We start from the raw sequence: 12,278 nt of genomic DNA, 5'->3' as shown, positions 1-12,278 counted from the left end.
TACCTAAAATGACAACTAAAAAAAAACACCTCAGATGCCATCACTGGGTATATTAAAATTGTTTCTGTCTGGTGCATTTTTGCCGGAAAATGTTTATTAAAGTGCACAATGGAAAATATATTTTTAAGAATAATATGTAAAAATGTAATGAAATGAAAATATCATGAAACTTGTTTTGCAGGAAAATATTTATTGAAAGAGCACACTGGATATTATATTTTCAATAATTCTATATAAAAATTAATTAAATTACATAAAAAAATCACGATACATTAATTATAGCGCCAAAAATAATAACTTATAATTAAATTGTAACTAATATTAATTCTTTGTTTTTGGTTTCAGAAATGAATCCCTTCAACCCACAAAAGAAGCGGGGTAGTTGGACACAATATGGACTCAGCAAGGCAGTAGATGCTGTAAGACTTGGCAACCTATCTGTTAATGCAGCAAGTAAAAGGTATGTCGTGACTAGGCGAACCCTTCGCCGTTATCTTTCCAATAACCAAGATGTTAAATCAAAATTGGGTTGTAAGGCAACACTCAAAACTGAGGAAGAGAGGGAACTTAGCAGGAGAATAATTCGTCTAGCAGATGTTGGTTATCCACTCACATCGAAGATGCTCAAGTTAAATGTTTTTAAATACTGCCGTGAAAATGGGATAACTCACCGATTCACTAAAGAAACTGCAGGTCGCTACTGGTTGAATGGCTTTTTGGCCAGAAATCCTGAAATTAGCAAACGAAAAGCTCAAAGGATAATCCTGCCCGAGCTCAAAAGCTTAACAAATTCATAGTTGGAGACCATTTTGAAAAATTAAAGAATGTCCTTGCTGAAAACAAGTTTTTAAACTTCCCTGAAAAAATATTCAACATGGATGAGAAGGGTTGTAGGTTACAACTGCACAAAGATCCAGAGGTTTTGGCGAAAAAGGGGTCAAAGCGCGTCCATATTGTTGCAAAGGAACGTGGCGAGAGTGTTACTGTTGTAGCCTGTGGAAATGCTACTGGAAATGTCATTCCCCCAATGATCCTATTTCCTGGATTAAGAAAAAATCCAGCTTGGGAAAAAAAATTACCTACAGGTTCAACAACAATAATGACTCGAAAAGGTAGCATGACAACCGAATCTTTTGTGTCCTTCCTGAATCACTTCTCTAGGTTCAAGCCAAGTGGGCCTTGTCTTCTGATATTTGATGGGGCTAAGTCACATTTAGACTACAGCATATGTGAAGTTGCAGACCAGAATGAAATTATTTTGTACTGTCTTCCGTCAAACACGACTCATGAGTTACAGCCTTTAGACAAAGGTTGTTTCCGAAGTTTTTAGATTTTTTGGGATCAGCACACACTCCTTTATTTTGATATGCACAAAGAACAGCAAGACATTTCCAAATTGAACTTTGCTGATGTTTTTACACCAACATGGGAAAAGTCCATGACACAAGCAAACATGAAAAGTGGATTTAAGGCTACTGGCATTTTCCCCTTCAATCCGTTCGTGATTCCAGAAGAGGCCTTTGCACCCAGCATAGCTACTGAGCTTCCGCCACCTAACACAAAAATGGCAGACGAAACTGTAACCACTTCTGCGTTGCAGGAACAACATAATGCCAATGACGACCATTTATTGGCAGGTCCGTCTGGTCTACAGACAAATGTTAGCCAGCTTGGTTCTAGACACCGCACCAGTTCATCATCTGATTCAGATATCACAGGAGACTTGGCACAACCTTTAAGTTCTTCAGATAACTCTGATAGTTTGCATATTCCCGAAAGTACTGCAAATCTGTCCAGGCGTGGTTCCATTGGAGAAATGCTACCTACACCAAAGAAAAAAAGGAAAACCACACGGGTTATGAAACCTGCTATAAACAACAGGGGTGTTGTACTGAATAAATCTTTATTTGAAGATAACAAGGATGTAAAGATAGATACCAGCAAGAACAGTGGAAACAGAAAAAAATATAATACAAAGTCTGTTCGCCAGATGACTGCTTCAAAGAAGTCTGAAAGTTGGTACTGTGCAATTTGTTGCAATGACGAAGTGAAGGATATGAGACTGTGCGGAGTTTGTGAAATATATGTCCATGAAGAATGTGTTAGCCTCAACAAAGAAGACAAAGATTTTTTTATTTGCCCGAAATGTTTATTATAGTGTGAATATTTTGAAAGAGACCAATATGTTCCTTGTTAATTTCATATTTTATCTACAATCTGACTTTCATTATCAAAAAATAATAAATCTGTATTTTTTATGTTTTAAAAAAAATATTTGCTGTTTATTCTTATGTATGTATAAGTAAATATTAGTTAATATTAATCAGAAATTCAATTTCTTTATGATTTGTGCTAATAAACATTAATTTTCAGCTTCCTATAAATCATTGGCCATATTAACATCACATGCTTTTAATATGGCCAAAATACATTTATTTATTATTTTGCAGTTATTTTATAATGACATGTATTAAAAAATGTTATGTTAATGGCTTTTGACAAGAAAAACCCTAGATATTATGTCCATCAAACACTTTTGGGGATTTCCCGAAAACGAGATAAAATAAAATTAAACAAAGCTTAACATGGCCATATTACCATCAGTGACCTTATATGTCATTTATCGAATGAGCGACTTACTCCTGCATTGAGCTGTCTTCCGGTCTGAAGCCCGACGATGATGTATCTTGGTTTTTCCGTAGCGACTATGAGGCAAGCCTGGATAAGTTTCCAGGCTTCAGGATCGGAATGGCACATCGAATTTCTTACCATTTTTTATGTTCTTCAACATCTTGACTCGTTCAATGGTGCTTACTTGGATGTGAGGCAGCATCCACTCGATAGACTGTAGTGTTAGCGAGACAACTTGAGGGTTTTCTGCAGCGCTGACAATTGCATTAATGCGCGTGTTGGCTAGAAGCAGTACTAGCTCTTGTTTCGAATTAATTTTATATGCTTGTAGTCCTCAGTGTATCCAAGAAGCATGGACAGAGGAACACAAACTACGAACTTCCCTTCGGCATAAACCGGAAGCTTATATTCATCCTCAAGAGCCCAACCGACCATCTTTGCAGCAAACAGTTAATTTGGTGTGAGCGAAAGGTACTTTTTCATAGCAGATGTTATGCCTACATCTCTCGCCTGGTCTACCTCGATGCCATTGAGTACATATGTAATGCGCTCGATTAGGTGAAGAATGCCATTGCAGGATATTGACGTCGATGTCGGATGCGTACCTTCCGCTTTTGTCAGCATGCCTCTAATATGTAGATATGACTGCAAAAGTTAAGTTTAGATATCTTGGTGCTGTACAGCAATGTGTACTTATGATGCGTACGGTCCGAGCAGGAAAGACTGGTACTTGTGCAATTCCATTTTCGTAATTATGTCATCAAAAATGACCGGATCTTCCACATTGAGGATTTCGTCTTCCATATTTATTCGGCACTTGTCCAATACTAAGAAGATACTTTATGCTGTCAGGTGTTAATGCACCGATGTCTGGTAGAGAACTGTTATTATGCACGCCAATGCGATTTCCTTTATAACTGTTCGGTGTTACGAACTTTATGCCTATCGCTTTAAGTGCAGACGCAATGTAATTTCTACGTCTTGAAAATTCACCAATAATCCTCGCTGGTCAACGATTCTGACGACGGCTTTATGTGCGCACTTCATGACGACTGGAACATAAATGATACTTTGCGGTACTTCGACCAGTTTATAACCTGGCGCAACCATCGGCAAAAACTCTTGCAGCATGTTGCTTAGTCTTCCGTTGAGATATGTTCCACTTGCCAAATTACAGTTTATTCTTATGACATTCACAGGCAAAATGTTTAATGCACTCGTGGATTCGTACGTTCTTCCTGTATCATACACCTTTGATTCGAATCCGAACATGGTACCTATGGTCCCAGGTTTCGTAAAGTCGACATTTTCACTGCATGTTAGAATGCTTTTTTGAGTGTTTGGATTTCCACGCAATTGAAAGTCTACATCCTGTGGTAACATATCCCTGATGTAATTTGCAATGACGTCGATTTCGTAAGAGCCAACAGGTAACTGTAATTCATGAGCGGTCCTATCGATTTTCAGGAAGCAGATCTTGCAATTTTCCTCATCGATATTAAGGTATGGCAAGATACATTTGAAAATCTACAAGTCCAATACACCATTCTCCTTCTGTATCCAGAGGTGGGAAATGAACCGTCCGCAGCTCAGATGCGTGACCTGTCAAGGTAAGTGTTATCGACATGACTAATAAATTATCATCACTGCACAATCTTTAAGTAGCAACTTTTTTGTCAGCTAATTTTTTTTTAGTTAAAAAGCGAAGACACAAGTGTCCGCAGTTTGTTTGATTAGGTGACTGTTTGGTTTCGTAATTGTAGAACAATGTAGTGGTCCGGCCCAGGTACCGCCTAAGTTCTGGCGGAGGCCGTAAATTTCCCAAACTATCGTAAAACTCGGCCCTTTTTCCAGACTATATGTACGCCACCCAGTGTGTTCCACGACCCGACAATGTATCTAAATTAATTATGGTGCACTCACGTGACTTTGGCTTGCTGGGTAAAGTGTCTCCCATAAACTCGCCTCGGAAATTTGGTATTTTAAGTTTTCGAGCGTACCTGATCATATCTATATTGGTGAGCGGACGTTTCGGAAAAGAACTTAGCATTTTTTCATGCGTTTCTTTCTCATGCCTCGACCTGATTTGTGAGGTTGCAAGTAGAGTCCTGCGTCGTTTTTTTACTCATGGCAATGGCTTCCATGCTGGCGTTGTGTCGTTGTGCTTCTTTTAACTGCTTGTGCTCATTCTTCGAAGTGTTGACTGCCCGCACTATACCGCTCGTTGCACCGATGAGGCCGCCGAGAGCACCGTATGCAGGTAAAAGCAAGGGAAGAAATCCTCTTATAATGTTCTTGTCGAGAGTCTGTAATTTTTGCTTGGCATTTTGCACGCCTGCACCAGTCTTGCGTTTGGTATTGCCTGAGTTAGTCTTTGACTTGATGGAGCTGGCTCGACGAGCTCCCAGTCCTAATTTGGTATTTGCCTTCATGGTTTTGGAAACGCTCCAGGCAGCGATTTTCTCTCCTAGTCCCGCGTTCGACGATTTACTAATATCTTCGGCTTCCTGTGCCAATATCTCTTCGGCCTGGTGTCTGGAATCCAGATCCTTGCTTAATGAATATGCAATATGGTGCTGCTTGCACTTTTCGTCGAAATAATTAATGCCCACGTCACCGCGAGCTAACCTTTTCGCTAGTTTAGTGCCGGGGCCGCAGAATCTGTAGCCGGGAATGTGTAACTCAAATGGCAGATTGTTTATCAGCGAGTTAACGAGTCATGTACCGATGCGCTTTTTGTTCTTACCTCTTCGAGTCATTGCGCACAACTGACCAGAAAGTATAAGCGTGTTTGATTATATACAATTTCGTCAGTACAATGCAAGTCGTCAAGCAAGAAGTGTGTTTGCCCATGCGCATTACGCAAGACGAAGTATTTAGTGCGCGTGAATCACGACATGGTTTACTGTTGACTTCTACTGTACGATGCATAATGGCGGGTCCGTCCAACTGCGGTAAAACGTGCGTTCTGCTGAGTTTATTAGAAGAACCAAATGGTCTTAGGTTCGAAAACGTGTACCTATACTCCAAATCGTCGCAACAGATAAAGTACCAGCGCCTAGTTTCGGTTCTACAATCGGTGAATGGTCTGGAGTATTTCCAGTTTAATGATAATGCGGATGTGGTACCTCCAAGCGAAAGAAAAACCAATTCCGTGTTTGTTTTCGACGATGTAATGTGCGAAAAGCAAGGCATAATACAAGAGTACTTTTCCATGGGCAGACAAGCCAAGGTAGACTGCATTTACCTGTGTCAGACGTTCAGTCATCTTCCAATACATCTCCTACGAGACAACGCGAATGTCATAGTGCTTTTTCGCATGGACGATCTTAATTTATGTCACGCCAATGACGATCACGTAAACACCAACATGACATTCCAGGAATTCAAAAACATGTTCTCCTTGTGTTGTAAAGACGAACACAGATTCATAGTTATAGTCAAAGACTGGCCTCTATATAATGGCAGGTACATACATGGTTTCGACCAGTTTATCGTCAAATATTAGTCATAGCATATCAAAATTCCGTCGTAGCAGTCGAGACTTATGTACTGCTCTTAAGTCTCATGACGACGTTATCAGCAAATACATTTCGCTACTGGCTCAAAAAGTAGAAAGTGTGAAAAACGAATTACTAGAGTATCTCGTGGAAGCCTCGGATTCTCGCATTCGCGACATGATCGAAGTATCGAATGCAAAAAGATGTGACGATTTGAGGATTTTTAAAGTAGTCCGAAAGCATCACTAACTTACTTGTCAACTAATTCAGATTTAGCCAAACACAAGGAAGAAGTTTCTGTGAACGAATAAAAAAGTATAAAAGGAGGTCTTGCAATATGTTTTCATCTAGTACAATGTCGGGCCTGGCCAGTTACCTTCATCGAGCTATACAGTCTGTTCGTGAAAAATATCTACTTGCTAGACGAACCAGACTTGCACTTGAGATGGATTATGAAGAGATATTTAAACCAATCACTAGTAGCCTCGACGAACTTAAAAATAAGGAAGAACCAGCCATCTATGTGAAGACAGAATTTGAAGATGAATTTCCAACCAGATCGAGAAGAGGTCTTAACGAGTACAGAGTCCATACACAAGAAAAAAATACCGAAAAAGGGACACCAAGTTAATGCAATGGTCCAACCATACCTGATATCGTTTATGAGTCGGAATAATTATACGACCTATGGAGTGTACAGAAAACATAATAAGTGGTTCCTCGGTGCTAAAGAAATATATTTTATACCAGGAAATATCGTGCGCGTAGAAGAGTCCAAAAGGCGCGGGACTCCGGGTCTGTACGAATTGCTGTTTCGCAGGGAGCCTTAAGGATATTCTCACAAAGACTTACAAGAGTACAAAAAACTGCTAGAGCTAACTAATGCACATTTTCGCGATAGTGATCCAGATAGTGGTGTATTTAAAGACGAAGATCATGAAAAAATCGACATTCTCGCTAATCTCTTCAGTGAACTAACAATACACGGAGAAGGCTTAAAAAAGTTAAAGTGGTCAGATATTTGACTATGTATATTGGGATGACCCCAATGAATTAGTTCATCGTCTTAGGGTTCTACATGCTTCGCTTAGTGTAGGAAACTATTCGCGCATCAACGAAATAGTCTCCATACTCGAAGAACTGAGGAAAGCCGGCTACATACAATTAGTCGAACCGGAATTGCTCAAGAACTTCATGCTCCTGCTAGACGAAAATACCTTCGTCGCAAGGTTATAGTTCGTGGAATTGATGGTTTATTCCAGGCGGACCTTGTTGAGATAATACTGTATTCCCGATTGAATAAATGATTCAAGTACATATTGACAGTCATCGATTTTTATAGCAAGTTCACTTGGGCTAGACCTGTAAAATCAAATACTGCAACTGAAGTATCCAAGGCCATGGACAATATTTTGCGTGATGGCCGTGTACCGTCGCACCTGCAAGCGGACATCGGGAAAGAATTCTACAATGCAACCTTCAGGCTTTGATGAAGAAGTATGGCATCAAACACTACTCTACATTTAGTAACGTCAAAGCCTCCGTTGTTGAAAGGTTTACAGAACTTTACGTTCCAAGATGTGGCGACAGTTCACGGCTAACGGAAATTACAAGTGGCTTGACATCTTGTCGAAACTAATAAGCGAGTATAATTTCCCGGTGCATTCTACCACGAAAATGAAGCCAAAGGATGTAAAGGACAATCGTCTGCTTCGAACAGTGTTTTCCAACACAAAGAAGAAAGATCCACGAAAGCTTAAAGCTAACGTCGGTGACATTGTGCGAATCTCCAAGCAGAAAGTTATCTTCGAGAAAGGTTTCACTGCGAACTGGAGTCCTGAACTTTTCCGTGTGACACATAATCGTGAATCAGAGCCTAGGACCTACTACCTCGAGGATTTAGCCCACAAACCTCTTCGTGGCGGCTTCTGTGCCGAAGAGATTCAGCCTACGTTGTATCCCAATACGTACTTGGTGGAGCAGATTAAAAAACGAAGAAATGGTCGATCCTACGTCAAATGGTAGGGCTTTCCACCTCGCTTTAATTCGTGGGTGGCAATGCAGAAATCGAGAAATCCACAAGACTTTAGTAATTGACTGTGTTTATTTTGTACTTGTTGTAGTATAGAATTTATGTAATAATATATTTTTTATTTTTTAAAAGAACTTGCGGTTTTCTATTTTCTCAAACCCGTGACTTTTGTGCCATTTTATTAATTAAAGTTGTTTTTGTTTATTGTCCATTTATCGATTCTATAGGTGGATTAATGATTGATTTTTTATAAATTTATGGGTCAATAAAAACAAATTTCTTATGATGGTGGACATAACGGCTTACTGTAGGCTGGAATATAGTATTTTAAGCCTCTTTTGCGAATTTTGAACATGATGTATTGGAATTTTTATACTTACATAAATTTAAAATTTTTCGCATCACCCAGGGATCGAACCAAGAACAGATGTCGATCGAATCAATCAGTATATAGCTTGCAAATTTATTTAATGAATTTGGGAATTTTTCTCTTTAAAATCGGATAATAAATAAAGATATTCAAGATGGCGGACATGGTGTGATACTAGGTGACGATATATATGCATAGTAAAAAGTGTTGGGGGGAGTCAGTCTGCCAGCAGCTACTGTGAGGAAAGGATCGCTCGCCATTTTTATTTTTTTGCCCACACCGTGTTCGACCCGAGGATTCTGAGATTCGTGCCCTTAATATTTGTTTTTTAAAATTCTTTATTAAAATTTTATTAATTGAATTTTCTTATAAATTTAAAACTTTTTTCATTGAAATTGGATAATAAATAAAGATTTTTAAGATGGCGGACGTCACGGAAATTGCAACTGTGACGTCATAATTCAAAATGGCAGAAAATAAAATGCCGGAATGATCGAGAAAACAAAATGACGTCTCTCAATATGGCGGATACAAAATGGCGGATTCAAAATAGCCCCCGGGGTCATGTCAAAGTCAAAGGTCAAGGTCACACTTATCCAAGATGGCCGCCATGAAGTCACAATCCAAGATGGCGGTCGGCACCACAGGCACCATAGCCTGAAGCCTGTGCCAGTAGGAACTATTACATACTACTAATAGGTTATGTTACAATTGACTAAAGAATTACCTATGGTGATTCATATAATTAATGATAGATATTTGATTACAGTTTATTTATATGAATACTTGTTCATAATTATATTTAAACTTTATAGCTAAACGCCAGTTAAAAAAATTAATTACAAGTCATCTACACGTGAACTGTTTCGTTGACTGTTTATAAAGTGAAGTGTAAAGTTAATGTGGTTTTCATTGCATATTACAATAACAATTTCGGCCATAAAGGTTAATTTTTCTTGCATTTTAAAAATCTGATTACTAGTATAATTTCAAGTATTTATTATTTTATTATTAAAATAAAAATGATTCAATTTTATTCATAAAAGTATGCAATCATTTCATCAATGTTTTGTTATGACGTTGTCACGTTAAACTATCGTCCGTAAACTGACTTTACAGACAACCAATTTTTTTGGCATTATAATATTTTGTGGTAGGTGCAATAACAACCCACTGCAAGGCAGTTTCAGTCTGCGTACAATAAGTTGTTGCTGATTTCAAAATATTGTAGGTAGACAGCAAAAGCAACTGCATTCCTTTGGAAAACATTGCTTTGCTACAAGTCCAAGTGCTGGCATAGCCCTTCCACCGGAACATGTAATAAACATATCATGCAGTAGAATGTAAGCTACTGATGAAAATCTTTTTGATTTTGTATTACATGGTCATGACTATTGGTTACCTAATAATGTTATCCTATTGTCTGCATTTGCTACACAAGTTGTTATCTATACAGCAGGATATGTTTTAAGAGCACTACAGAAGATCATGAAGTGTGAAGATTGTATTATTGTCCTTCACAGTGATTACACAACAGTTCGCATGAAACAAACTTTAATTTATAGAATAAATCAAGGTGGTTTGATATTTCCTTTGTCGAGTTTTTTACGAAAGGTTGCACATTGAAAGGATCTTTGCAAATATTCTGAAAGTCAATAAAAAAAAGTCTGAAATCCTTTAAGGTGCACTTTTAAAGTATTCCATAGGAAATTAAGGGTCCTTTAATAATGTAGATAAAACATAAAAAGATAATTTGTAATGTTACCAAAGTTTCGTTATGTAACTTATTCTACACAGCACAACATTTAACGTCACGTAATAGTTTAATATTTGAATGAAAATGCTAGAAGTGATATTTTCAAGTCATACGTTCTTACAATTCTCTGCGTTCTACTATATTTTTAAGTTATTTAGTGGAGGATGTTGTAGAAATTACCCAAGATTGAGAACCTAATTACACAATAATAATGACATATTTGAATCTCAGAGATTGTAATTAACTCAGACCTACTCTGTGCTCATAAATTTGATTCACGTCTATGCAGGCTATCGAAATTCCAACCCTAGCCACTTGAACATGAAGCCTAAGCGGCTACTGAAAAATACAATATTTAAATTGATTGATTTTCGTAACATATTTGAGTGCAAAAATTCATTCTTGATCTAATTACATGAAAGCAGTTTTTTAATACTGAAAATATTTTTATTACATTTTTGTTTCTTAGTTATTTATCCGAATCCATGGTTGACAATACATAAATTATGTGTTCATAAATTGGTTTTGAAATACATTGTTAAAGAATCTTGTTAATAAAATGCATTATTTCTGAGCCCGCCGCGATATTAAAACTAACTATTTAACTTGACCAACTACATCTTTCAATAATACCACACTATTACTTAAATATTTACTAAAGATAAAAATTCACCCTATAACCTGTCGACCCACTAAATGTAATACGTAAGCTGTAGTGTATCGTCTTGCAAAGTAATTCAAAGTTTAAATTGTCGGGGACTAGTTCCCCTATAAATATTGCAATTGCAGTCAACCTAATCCAAAAAAGTTTATTAAAAATTATTTTCGATGTTGGTGGAAGAACATTTAACATATAGACATTATCAAACTAAATTTGTTATGCAATTAGACGTTATATGCATAGAAGTTTAATTGTTTTATGATGATATATTTCAAAGTATTATGTAATTATATTTATTTATTTTTATTTCAGGAGAGCCCCAGCAATATTTAAGCTCGAGTTCAGCTTTTCTTCAACCTTCTGTGAGTAATATTATTTTTATATTTTAGCTATAGCAATAAGTTTTATCGAACCTTACTATACCTTGCCTAGTGTAAGTGGATTTAAAATTAATTTGTAGAAAAAATTCACTTTTTTTACTTCAGTATGTCATAATATATTGATTTTTATCCGTGTCACTTATAAGACATTGAAATGCGAACACCGAAATAAACAAATTATGTTTCTTGGTGCTCCTTTTCGGAACGAAAGAAGCTATAAAACAGAGATCATTTGGAGGGCAGCCAGCGCTAGTCTCAACCGATACTCGTCATGCCATCCATCATCGCATTACTGGCCGCCAGTTGGCAAGCCTGCTATCTCCATGCACGCCTCTGGTTGCGGTGGCCCGAAGCTGAGGCCACTTGGCAGGGCACTACAGTACTACCAACCGTAGCATGGGGGTTGCTGAATATTATTAGCACATTACGGACTGCCATTTGAAGTGCCTGCTATCTTAGGGCACGCCATTGGTAGCGATGGCCTCGAGATGAGGCCACGTGGCAGGGCACTCCAGTACTGCCAACCGTGGCGTGGACTTTGCCGCTTTTAAGAAACACATTTCTTTCAAAAATTAGGTACTTGATTTTATATCATTTTTTCAAAATTTAAGAACAAATCCATAAAATCCTTAGGTTTCATTTATACGTAACATTAAAAAAAAGATAAAATAATGGATTTAGGCTTCAATAATAACTATCAAATTAGATTTAAGCTTTTACTATTGGAGAAGAAATTTTGTGATAATTACTCACATAATTGGACAAAGGTCACATTGAAATGTACAAAAAGTAGTAGTGTAAGAATTGTGTTCCGAGCCCTCGGATATTGGATGTGGATTAATAATTGTTTACAATGTTCCTCCGAGCGCATATTCTCGGGAAGTATCGGTGTTCGTCATATTGGATGGTGACGTCTCGGCGGCCATCTTGGATGACCTTTCCCCTTGA

At 37.7% G+C, this 12,278-nt stretch overlaps 1 protein-coding gene across 1 annotated transcript in view; it reads left to right on the top strand.

The window, feature by feature from the left end:
- Positions 1-12,278, top strand: part of LOC134543156 (uncharacterized) — an 872,531-nt gene that overhangs the window by 563,317 nt on the left and 296,936 nt on the right. Inside the window, exon 2 of the mRNA XM_063388061.1 lies at positions 11,263-11,312. The gene's annotated coding sequence lies outside the window, so the exon portion shown is untranslated. The remainder of the gene's footprint in view (positions 1-11,262; positions 11,313-12,278) is intronic.

This window comes from Bacillus rossius, chromosome 1, assembly GCF_032445375.1.
Source record: "Bacillus rossius redtenbacheri isolate Brsri chromosome 1, Brsri_v3, whole genome shotgun sequence".
NCBI lineage: Eukaryota > Metazoa > Arthropoda > Insecta > Phasmatodea > Bacillidae > Bacillus > Bacillus rossius.
This window is presented reverse-complemented; position numbering and strand designations above follow the sequence as displayed.